The sequence below is a fragment of the Melospiza melodia genome, chromosome 15, assembly GCF_035770615.1.
Source record: "Melospiza melodia melodia isolate bMelMel2 chromosome 15, bMelMel2.pri, whole genome shotgun sequence".
Lineage (NCBI taxonomy): Eukaryota > Metazoa > Chordata > Aves > Passeriformes > Passerellidae > Melospiza > Melospiza melodia.
This window is the reverse complement of record NC_086208.1, coordinates 18123075-18134485: the sequence shown is the minus strand read 5'-3', so window position 1 is coordinate 18134485 and position 11411 is coordinate 18123075.

The window sequence follows — 11411 nt, the reverse complement described above, 5'->3', positions numbered from 1 at the left end:
CCCGATCTCGGGCACCCTTGTATGGATCCGTGCTGCTCCTGTGAGAGAGCGTGGGGCCTTTGGTGTGTTGGAAGATGGGGGGAGGCAGATACGAAGAGACCTGCTTCTCCAAACATGCCACTCTGTGCACACCAGAACTGTCTTCAGGGCAGGGAGACAGTGGTTTCCATTTCATTGAAACCCATCACCGATGGATTCAGTAGCCAAGTGCTTGCTGATGCAGTTGGATCACTACGGCTTGGCCTGCCGAGCTGTGAAATGCAGAGGTAGACCCTAAGCTCTTGAGCAAATACAGAATGTGTGGAGGTTTATGGATAGCTGCTTCTCTCAGAGATTTGGATTTGTGTTTTGTTTGCCTTTTATTGAAACTGAAGTTAAAAAAAAAAATACTCTCTGATAGGAAAAGTGAACATAAGGTCTGTCTGGATAAAGGGGAAGCCCTTCTTTTGTGCAATAGCTTAGCTGGTAGAGCATCCTCCCCGAGGAAAGGGGAAAGCTGGGCTTGATCCTTGTTTCTGCCGGAGGGGAGATGCAAACCTCGGGCCACACAAAACCCCAGAGAGCGCCATAAACAACAGGCTGCAGGCATGTCTGATGCGGACAGTTTTTCTTGCTCTTTCCTGTTACTTTAAATAATTAATGATTTGATGGAGCAGGGAGTGGGGAAGGCAGGTGTCCCGTTTCCCTGGGGAGCAATCTGTGCACCCGGCAAGACGGAGTCTTGCGCTTTCTCCATGAATATTTAAGTGTCTTCAGACAAACTGGAACGGCGCCAGCAGGAGTGACTGAGAAGGGCTGAGCCCTTCCCACTGGGTATCCCGGTGCCTGGGGAAACAGCCCTGAATAGGGCAGGGAATAATCCCTGCTTGCGCGGACTATGGAGGTAGCGTGCATCCCAGCCTTAGATGGGACCTCCGGCTCATGCTAGCCTTTTGTTATGCTGTAAGAGATCCTTGGATGGAAAGCTGTCTGGATTTAAACTGCCACTGTTAATGTCATTGTCTTCCAGAGCTTGAATCAGCCAGGACTCATCACCCACGGCTCTCCTGCGGGTTAATGCTGATCTCGGAGGAGGAACAGCGCAGATGCACTGAGAGTTCGCATCTGCTTGTCAACGTGGATGTTTCCAGCAGGCACAAAAAAAGGCAATGTAGGCAGTTCCTTCTGTCCTTCCCAAAGTGGTATGTGTGCAGGGGTGGAAGGGACCAAGACTTTCTGCTGATACTAAGTACAGAATGCTGAGACAATTTGTTAACGACACTGAACGTTCGCCTGGTGATCCATTTATTAGCTAACAGACCTAAAACAGCTCTTGGATTTTTCCACTAATGTCGTAGCATAAAGAATGACAGGAGGAGGAGGTAATTTGACCCCTTTTTGCAAAATATTCCGGACATTGACCCCATCTTCAGGATGGTGTTAAAATCTTCGGCTTTATTTCACTTGAAGAATAATTTTAGCTGAGCCAGCTTTGTGCTCTTTCTCACTTAGAAGTGAAGCTCTCTGTCAGAGAATTTTGTGCTCTTATTTTGCAGGCACAATTTTTAGGCACTGCTTTAGGACAATCATTATTTTTGATCACATTCAAAAATCATGGTTAAATCCCTGTAATTTTAAAATGTGCCTCTGTTAGCTCCCTGGTTTAGTTGTATACAGTGTGATTTTCAAGCCAGTCAGATTTGCAGTTAGCTGTGTAATACAGCCCACAAACCAGTATGTGTTTATGCAGAAACAGTTGCTTACCTAGAGGTTTAGCAAATTGGACTTTAATTTATAATCTTCCTTTGGAAACAAAACTGGAAGGTGACTCCTCCTGCCTGCAGCTGCCTGTAATTTGGGAAGCCAAGCTTCTGCTTCTCTGAGCTGCCCACAGAAGGGGAGCCTGGCTTGAGGAACAAGGAACAGCTTCCATCCCTGGAGGATTGTCTTTTTTGGCATATGCTGGCACAGACAGGAAATTGAATACTGCATGGGAGAGGGGATGACCACGTTCCTCTTTCAGTGCTGAGGGACTGTTTCTACGTGACAAACTTGCCAGTGTGCTGAGATAGCAGCCATGGGCTCTGCCTGGCAGCACCTGGATCACATCTTTGGGCCCTGTGGTGCCCAGCTGCATTGATGAGGAATTGAATTTTGTGCTTCTTTATGTCCCTGCTGTGGGTATTCACAGGGGACCAAAAATGCCAGTTCTGTGCTCTTTCAGATATGTCCCATTAGAATGGAATACACGTTACAGCTCTGGCTACGTGGCTTCATGTGTGGCTCCAGCTTATTTATTTTTTGTCTGGGTTTGGCTTTTAGTTGTTCTGTAGACTAGGTTATTTTTGGTGCTTTCTTTGATAACTCTGTTCCTGTGACATGCTGCGGAGCCAGAACTCCTCTGGGAACATCCCAGAAATGCACACAAACATCAGCCCTGTAGCTTCTAACACTCAACATATGGAGCTTTCAGGAGGGCTGACGGGACTCCACAAACCCACTCTGGAAGCCTGAGAAGGGTTCCAGCAGTTTCCTCAAAGGCTGCATTCATTTCCTTGCAAGGCTTCCACAGAGGAACAGCTTGTTAGAGGGACCTGTGGAGCTTGGAAGCTTTGCCAATAATAATTCAGGCCCAATTCTGAAGTCAAATATTTAGCTAAACAGGGACTGTCTGATGACTGGATTAAACACAGACTGCATCTGAGTGAGCTCGACATTTCAGGTTTTTGTCAGTGTCCATTTCATGAGCCTATAATTCCATTTTTCCTGTCTTCCCAGACTCGGCTCATGCTGTGTAGTGTTTCAGACAGCACAGAATGAGGTATTTCAGCAGAGCTGTTGCTCCTAGCTCAGGAAGCAGCCTGAATCACAAAGTGATGTTCTTTGCTTTAGGCTTAGGAATAATCCAGTATTATGGGATTGGGAGGAAATCATGTTAGAGAAACTGAAGGGTTTGTTTGTTTGTTGGTAAGAAAAAGTCTCAAGGAACCAGGCAGAGATGTCAGACAGGGCTGGTGAGTGAGCCTTGCCAGTGCACTGCATGGTGCTGACACAGATAGCTCAGTCCATATTAACAGCAACTAGAAGTTTGAGCTGGTGATTTGGCACTTCCCTCTCCTGTCACTCTCACTTCCCAAAGCCGATAGGCCTCTAAATCCCTTGTAAAGATAAATGAGCTTAAGCTTCTATGTAGCTTTGAAAGTGAAGCTTACATGTAATTAGCGCTGTGGCAGAGGTTGTTCTGACCACCAGGCCACTCCTGCTGATCCCTGGCCTCCACATGGAGTTTACTGACATATGGCCACTACATCTTCCAGCTCGATATATTCTCCTTCCAGCTGTGGAGAATTGGGCTCACATATATCCTGCAGGAATATGTCAGAGGCAAAAAAATACCTCCCCAGTGTCTTTTGTACCTGAATGATACCTGAGAAATAACTGTAGGAGAAAAAATTCTGTTATTTCTGTGATGCTTGGCTGAGGGAAGTCTATATGAGCCCATTGTGTACAGACTTGGTGCTTGAGGACCAGGTTTGACCAGTAATGTGGTCTTAAACAGTAGTATGGTCTTAAAATATCTACTGTGTGACCAAAAGCAAATGTAGCAGGAAAGGATCTAAAGGCAGAATATTCTTTCTTGAATTTAAGAAGCGAAATGCTGTGGTGGAGCTGGAGTCACTGCCCTCCCTTGTTTGAATGTGATGGTTAACTGAGCAAGTGTTTGGTTATGGGAGGTGGGAACGGCTGCCTCGGATAAACCAAGCTTTAATCGGGACACTGAATCCTAATCCCCTCACTGACATGCCTGCAGGCAATGTTTTTATTCTCACTTTACTGCATGTGTAAAAAGAGGGAGGATCCTCTGCTTCCTGGGCCTCTGAGGATTGTCTGGCTCCTAAAGGCAATCTCTCCCTGTTCTTTTCAAGACAAAAGTGCAGCTGAAATGTAGGATCTTTTAACCATAAACCCAAAGTGCTGAAACCTGCTTCCAGAGGCACAGCCCTGAGCTGCTCTTATGCCATGCTGAAGGACTCCGTGCAAAACTTGAAGTGAAACAGAAAATTGGGTTTGAGGATTTAATAAAAGCTAAGTGGAAGCAAAGGGTTGCTCAGTGATGCCATTGCTCCCTTCTAATCTGACCCCCATGCAGTCCAACAGGAGCAGGCAAGCACAGTGCAGCTTTGGAAGTGTTTCATTTCTGTCTCTCAGCAATTTTCTTCCAGAGCCCCAAACATCTGTCTCTGCCTCCAGCCACATGCAAGTGCACCGGGAGTGTTTTGTTCCAAGCCTAATGAGTAATTTTATGGTCTTGGAATTGGAGGCAGGGGGAGGGGGCTGGGACAGCAGCCGCAGTCTTGTGTTCTGCAAGGAGCTCTGCTGATGTCACATTGTAGCCTGATGATTTTTACTTTACCGAAGCCCACCAGGCTTCCCTTTAAAGTCCTCTGCTGCAGTTGGTGGTGATCATGCTCTGACATGGGCTTCTGCATTCCCAGGGCTTCTTCACTGCTGGGCTCAACAAGCAACATGGAAAATAATGACACCAGTGGAGAGAGGTGGGGGAGCTCAGCTGGGCGTCAGCTCCTCTCTGCCTGTGGGGAGAGCACACGTGAATGCAGAGAGCACACTTTGCCTATCCTGCCTCTGGCTTCAGTGCTCAGGAGGGATGAGGGAACAAACAACCCCGGGCAGATGTGTGATCACATCACTCAGGTGTTGAGCAGATGGTGCTGAGATGTGGTGATACACGTGGTCTGAGAACAGGTACAGAATGAACTGACTCAAATTGTCACTGATATCAGCAGCGTTTTTAAAGCACAGCCCCAGCTTTCTCTTTGAGAAGGACAGGGTTATCTGTAGAGAGAGATAATCTGTACACAGCACAGGAAACACAAGGCAGATGTTGTCATATGTTTATCATATATTTCCACCACGAGGTCTTCCTTTGGGACAGGCTTGCAGATCCTAGGCCCTGGAGCAGGACTTGCACATGGAGGGACCATGCTGTGTTTATCCAGGGCAGATTATAGAGAACTCTTCCTCCACCTGCCCAAGCTCTCTTGGTCTGAAAAGCAAGTTTATATTCACTCACTGTGACTCAGCCATAGAGTCTGACTCATTTTCTTGCTGTTACTCATAGAAAAAAAAGCCAAATGGCAACCAGTCTGTGCCTGTAGCCACCTGTAATTCTCCAGATTTCTGCTGTTTTGCTCTGGATGAGTTTCTGTTTATCGACACTAACACACTTACCTTGCTGAAGCTTTTAATACTTCTTTCTACAGAGGAAGACTGATTAGAAAATAAATTTTTCTACCCCTAAAGCGAAGAGGAAGTGTGCTGAATCTCCATGGCTGCTTGTGGAGTTCCTGAAATAGGACTGTTTCAAGTGGACACTTCACAAAGATAGTAGTAACAGGATGGGACCAGATAGAGCAACCACCAGGCAGAACTGGGAGCAGCTGCAGAATTGCTGCAGCTCCTGAGCTGACCTCTGTGGTCTGGAGGAGGTTGCTGGTGGTCTATCTCTTAAAGGTGCTCAGTACTAGGAGCTCCTGCTTCCAGCAGTGATGATGTGTTGGTCACCAGAAATCTGTCAGACCCACTCTCTGGGCTGGACTCCCCACTGCAATGGAAGAACTTGAGCTGCTTGGGGTTCTGTGGGCTGCCAGTCCTCAAAGAAAGGGATGGTGTTACTTACTCTGTGTAAGCCTCTGTTGCACTGCCAGCTCAGGAGTCTCTGCTCTTTTCAGACCTGGCTGTTGTTCACTTGCACATATTTTGTCCTCTCATCAGGGTGCAGGGAAACACCAGGCTGTGGTTCCTTCTCTTGCAGTGTGATAGGTGGCTTATTCTGTGCTAGAGACAGAGGCATGAGTCAGAGTTGAAAACCTCACCCAGGAGAAGCTTTAGCTGTGAGGTGGGAATTGGTGCCTGCCACTACAGCTGGGCCAAACCCAGCCTTGCCCATTGCAGCTTCATTCCATGTAAAAGCTGCACAAGAGAGCACAGTGCAAAGCTCCAGGTGGGTGGGCTGTCCAGAGGACAAGGAGGTATCCTGGATATGGAGCAGGGCTGTGTTAGAGCTAAGGCAGTTTCCTCTTGGTTATGGGAAGCTGAGGTTCCAGTCAACAGGCTGAGGCCACCCACCATGGGGTTCTGCTCCTTCATCATCCTCCTGGATCCCATCTTAAGAATTCTGATAAGAATTGTTCCACAAATTCTCAAATGAAAAGCTGGGATTTTGGTTATTTTCTGGTGGAAAAATACTTAATTGGAAATATTCCTTGGCATGCTTTCAGCTGTTACACTGCCTTCCCCTCTCTGAAAATATTGCTCATTTTGAGTGCAAATGCTTCTTGTGAGGGTTTTGGGGGTTTTTTGGGTTGCAATCCCTCACTTGGGTTTCTTTTCACCTCAAGCAGATGATGGGAGTTGGCCTCTTGTTACATGGCACTGAAGTGACGTCCTGGGGCTGCCTGTGTGTGCTGCAGCCCTTCATGGCAGAGCATGGCTGAGCTCCCTGCAGCAGCTGTGGCATGCAGGGAGCAGGCCCTGCCCTCTAGGGAGCAGGCACTGCCTTGTAGGGAGCGGGCACTGCCTTGTAGGGAGCGGGCACTGCCCTGTAGGAGCGGGCGCTGCCCTGTAGGAGCGGGCACTGCCCTGTAGGAGCGGGCACTGCCCTGTAGGGAACAGGCCCTGCCCTGTAGGGAGCGGGCACTGCCCTGTAGGGAACAGGCACTGCCTGTAGGGAACAGGCCCTGCCTGTAGGGAGCGGGCACTGCCCTGTAGGGAGCGGGCGCTGCCCTGTAGGAGCGGGCACTGCCCTGTAGGAGCGGGCGCTGCCCTGTAGGAGCGGGCACTGCCCTGTAGGAGCAGGCACTGCCTTGTAGGGAGCGGGCATTGCCCTGTAGGGAGCGGGCACTGCCCTGTAGGGAACAGGCACTGCCCTGTAGGAGCGGGCCCTGCCCTGTAGGAGCGGGCATTGCCTTGTAGGGAGCGGGCACTGCCCTGTAGGAGCGGGCACTCCTCTGTAGGAGCGGGCACTGCCCTTTACGAGCGGGCGCTGCCCTGTAGGAGCGGGCACTCCTCTGTAGGAGCGGGCACTGCCCTGTAGGAGCGGGCACTGCCCTGTAGGGAGCGGGCACTGCCCTGTAGGAGCAGGCACTGCCTTGTAGGGAGCGGGCACTGCCCTGTAGGAGCGGGCACTGCCCTGCTGCTCCTGCCTCCTGCTCTCAATAGCCGCCTCCGCCCCCAGCTCCGGCAGCCGTGCCTGCAGAAAGCTCTGCGGGCAGTGGAAGCGAGCTGGTTTCTTCATGACAATGTCGTTATCCTTTTAAGGGAAAATTCCCTCTGGGAGCCAACCCTCAATTACCTCCTGCTCCAGTGCCTTCTTGCTGGAGATGGCTTGTAACACAGCTGAGTTACAGCCACAGGAACTCAGCTGAGTGCCCAACCACTTGGAAAAAAAATCATAATTAAACTCTGTTGGCCTCTGTTGGTTGCTGAATCTAGAAATTGGGGTCAGAACCCAGTGGCTGGCTCTCCTCATCAGTGCATTTGTGCAGAACCAATCTGTGGATGCTACATCTTCAAACCCAGATGCTTTCTATTCCCACGGCATTTCTGGCATGTGCAGACCCCTGTGTGCTTGTTCTTCCCTGAAGCAGTTTGTTGCAATATTTGGGAGGTAGGACAGGACTGGTGATAATTAACCAATGCAAGTATCTGCTAAATGCCAGGGAACTGGGGTAGGCAGTGGCTGCATTTCAATTTGCTGTTATTCACTGTGGTGAATGAGAAGGGTCCTCCAAGGGTCCTGATTTGGAGGCTGAAAAATTCCTTCTATTCTGCTGACAGGTCTCACAGGCCATGGGAGGGATGTCTGACCAGGATGGGGTTGCTGTGGATGTTGCCCTCTGCCTCTGTCTCAATGAGCAGAACAGGAGCTGTAGAGAACAGCCTGTGCTCTTTCTATTCTATAGGAGAGGTGGCCTTGGCTGCAAGCCCCCAAATTTACATCTCTTGTGCTTAGTGCTGAAAATGCTTTGATTCCAAACAAGGAGCTTACTAGAAGAACATGACATTCTTAAATGCAAACTTGTCACAGGAATGAGACCAAACTCCTTACAGATGTTCTGAGGATTCCTTCTGATGTCTGCAAATTTACTGGGATTGTGTGGGCATTTTCTCTCATTTAAAAAACCAACTCTGTACCTGTGCAGCTACTGTTGGCTTGAGACAAAATAAATGGGCCACAGCTCATGGATTGCCTGGATCATCTCAGAATGAAACAATGCCCCTTTGAGGAGCAGAGGAGCCAGGCTGGAACCTTGTGCCTCATTTTGAATGAAATGGATGGGAATCCTACTTTGACTAGATTGGACTGAAAAAGCTTTCACATCTTCTCAGCTTTCCCAAGGGCTTAAATTTTCTTCCCTTTAGCTAGAGCAAGGAAAAGCATTTTAAAAATTTTAAAACTTTTGTGAGAAAACAAGAAACAATCACACGAGCTTCATCAAAATATGTAATTTCATATTTAAAAAAATGCTTGGGTTAGTTACTTAAGAAATTGTAAACCAAAGTGTTGAAATCATGTTTTCGAGCTGCAGAGCAAAATTGTCACCTTTTGAAATGTCAGCTTCTCAAAATTATTTTTTGTACATTTTTTTAAACCAGCACACCTTTCCCTATCTGCAGCTCTCTGACAACAGCCTTGCATTGCTGTTTTGACCTGAAAATGTTTTGCCTGAAAATTTCTCACCAGCAACTCCCACGGGGCCCTGATTCCACCCTAGGTAGGTGGTTTTGAACCCACCTGGCTGGCAGAGCAGAAGTGTGGCTGAGCTGAGAGCAGTCCTGCCCTTTGAATACATGACTCTTGTTTGCACTGCTGACCTCTCACAAGTTCATTAGCTCTTGGCCATGGAACACAAGTGGAATATATTTGCCTTGCTCAGGAAATTCAACCCATGCTGTTGAAAATTCAGCGTTGCTCCAGAGAAAGAGCCTGACAAAAGCTCTGTGGTTGGAGAGAAAGGTTATCCACGGGCTGGGGCATCTCCTGTGATCTCCCAAATGACATCTGGCCGTGTTTTTTCCTTTGAGCTTCCCCTCACCAGTCTCTTCCAAAGCTGTGCAATGCATGAAGAGCTGGGCAGTGCTTTGCTGTCATGGTGATGTGGTCTAAACAAACCCAGAAGACTTTGCCAGCATTTCAAAACTCACTTCTTGTTGCAGATGAAATAGCTGAGGAACTTGCAGTTTTGTTTGCACGGATCCTTGCCCAGTTAGTCATGCTGGCTTGTATATCTGTTGGACTTCTGGGGATCTTATGTTTTATCAATTTCAGTGATAAATATCCCAGTGTGCAGTGGTGTGCTAGATAACTTGTATCTAAAACAGATTAGAATTTGTCCTCCAAGAAACATTTCTTTCTGTGCAAGGCACGTTTCTCTGGAGGGAAAAATATCTTTCCTCCAAAACTAAAGTTTTTGTGGAATGGAAAAGGAAAAATATTAATATAGTTAAGAACTTCACAAGCATCTGAAACTATTTAGAGACCAAGAGGGAATTAAATGTTTCAAGAAAGGGTAAAGGAAAGTCAGTTATCAGCATTCAAATATCCTCATTTCTGGATTTGTCCTGCTGTGTAGTTCTGTGGGGAAGGAGAGTTTGAATCTGTTTGCATTGCATAAATGTCATATCCTTACCCATGAATGACAGCTAGGACTTGGCATTGCATTCCCACATCTTGCCCTCTTCCTGCCTCTGACCTCTTCTCCTGATAGTCTCTGCTCCACATGGCTTTGTCTTTTCCCCCAGAATATCTCCAAAATACTTCACGTTCTTATTTCTTGTTTTAAGTGAACAATATCTTAGATATCATAGATATATACAGTATTTTCATAGTATGTCTTATCCACTTATGGCCTGGGAATACAAGTTCTTTAACTGTCATATTGTCCAAAACAAGCAGAATTTGGATGTTCATCCCAATCCCTGTTAAGGGTTAGAAAGTCATCAAGGGACAAGTTCTCAGAATTGGCTTTGTTTGTTTGTTTTTTTTCTGTTTTTAGAGGCACTTCACGTGGTCATCGGATATTCTGGTTATTCAATGTTTATTGCAAAATGTCAGTAGTTCACCAACTAAAAATAAAAGTATCTGCTGCAGGAGAATGGTTTTGGAGCCCACCTCTTCAATGCTCTGTGCCTTTGCCTTCATTCTGCAGGGTGAGAGGCTCTGTCATCTCTCCTGGGTGCACCACAAGGCAAAATTAATTCATGGCTACAAAACACCTTTAGGTCTTTGTACTGGAAGACACTATAAAAGAACCACCAAGAGAGGCAGTTCTAGCTTTGAACATTTCGGTGCTTTTAATTCATTTATTTTGAGCTAGTAATTTTAAAATTAATTTCAAGAATGTCCATGTTCTGAAGCACAAACATCCTTCATGGGCATGGAGTGGAAATAGGAAATGTAAAAATGGGGATTGTAGATGCAGGGGATGTAGAAACTGGATTGTGAATCTGATGACGGTGGGAGTAAAGATTTTCTTGGCAGCTGCACAACTAAAACTTTTGGAAAGTTTCTGTCAACACAGTTCTGGCAGAGGAGGGGCATGAGATGGAAAAGTAAGGAAAGAAGAGAACTGAAATGTAGAGCAGAAGAGCATCCATTTTGGGAGAGCAGGCCAGGCTGAGGAGGTGTGAGCAGGGTCTGCAGGGGCACCACACTGATCATCTCACAACTCCTCAGTGAGAGGGAGGCCAGGGTTAAAGACCTGAACAGCCTGTGAGGTTTATCATTCCCTGAGTCTGTTAATGTTTTGTAACATCTCCTACCAGTGGTGATCACAGGAATATGGTGGCTGGGAGCTGTGAGCTCAGGCTCTAGAACACAGTGATGAAGTTTCCTGGAATAAATTAAGCACTGGCTTTTTGAAGTGTGTGAATTTTCACAGCAGTAACAAAACAGTGATCTCCATTCTCTAAACACTGTGGGTACCTTTCGTGTCTACGACTTTTCTGAGTCTTAAACTGGAAAGGGGAAATGTTGGAGAGCCTCACTCTTGATGAGTCATGTTTAAGATAAAACACACATTTTTTAATAGCAAGAATAATTAGTCATCAGTGTAGGCTAGCTCAGGCTGTAGTAAATCTTCTGGCCCCCTGGGACTGGAAGAGATCTTTCTGCTCCTTTCCAGTAGGAAATTATTGAGTTCTGGAGGATCACAGTAAGGAATCTAGGACCTGCATTATCTAATTCAGAGTTTATTGCACAAGGCAGTCACTTCAAAGCAGTAAACCATAAATATCTATTGAATTAGGAGCAAGTCAGACAAATTATTCATATGCCAATATTATGTATGTTTCTTTTGCATTTTTTAACATATTTTATTATTCCACATTGTGCTAGATATTTCCCTTCCTTA